Source organism: Notothenia rossii (genome assembly GCF_949606895.1).
Source record: "Notothenia rossii genome assembly, contig: scaffold_71, whole genome shotgun sequence".
In the NCBI taxonomy this organism is placed as follows: Eukaryota; Metazoa; Chordata; class Actinopteri; order Perciformes; family Nototheniidae; genus Notothenia; species Notothenia rossii.
The window spans coordinates 145001-145982 of record NW_027640030.1 but is presented as its reverse complement, the minus strand read 5'-3'; positions in this window follow the sequence as shown (position 1 = coordinate 145982).

Sequence of the window (982 nt, the reverse complement as noted above, 5' to 3'; positions counted from 1 at the left end):
GCAATAAAAAGAGAAGTAGGAACATTTCCTCATAGACTTCTATACAATCTGAGGTAATAAAGAGAGAGAGAAGTAGGAACATTTCCTCATAGACTTCTCTACAATCTGAGGTAATAAAGAGAGAGAGAAGTAGGAACATTTCCTCATATACTTCTCTACAATCTGAGGTAATAAAGAAAGAGAGAAATAGGAACCTTTCCTCATAGACTTCTATACAATCTGAGGTAATAAAGAGAGAGAGAGAAGTAGGAAAATTTCCTCATAGACTTCTCTACAATATGAGGTCATAAAGAGAGAGAGAAGTATGAACATTTCCTCATAGACTTCTCTAAAATCTGAGGCAATAAAAAGAGAAGTAGGAACATTTCCTCATAGACTTCTATACAATCTGAGGTAATAAAGAGAGAGAGAAGTAGGAACATTTCTTCATAGACTTCTCTACAATCTGAGGTAATAAAGAGAGAGAGAAGTAGGAACATTTCCTCATAGACTTCTCTACAATCTGAGGTAATAAAGAAAGAGAGAAATAGGAACATTTCCTCATAGACTTCTCTACAATCTGAGGTAATAAAGAAAGAGAGAAATAGGAACATTTCCTCATAGACTTCTATACAATCTGAGGTAATAAAGAAAGAAAGAAGTAGGAACATTTCCTCATAGACTTCTATACAATCTGAGGTAATAAAGATAGAGAGAAGAAGGAATATGTCCTTATAGACTTCTATACAATCTGAGATAATAAAGAGAGAGAGAAATAGGAACATTTCCTCATAGACTTCTCTACAATCTGAGGTAATAAAGAGAGAGAGAAGTAGGAACATTTCCTCATAGACTTCTCTACAATCTGAGGTAATAAAGAGAGAGAGAAGTAGGAACAATTCCTCACAGCCTTCTCTACAATCTGAGGTAATAAAGAGAGAGAGAAGTAGGAACATTTCCTCATAGACTTCTATACAATCTGAGGTAGTAAAGAGAGAGAGAG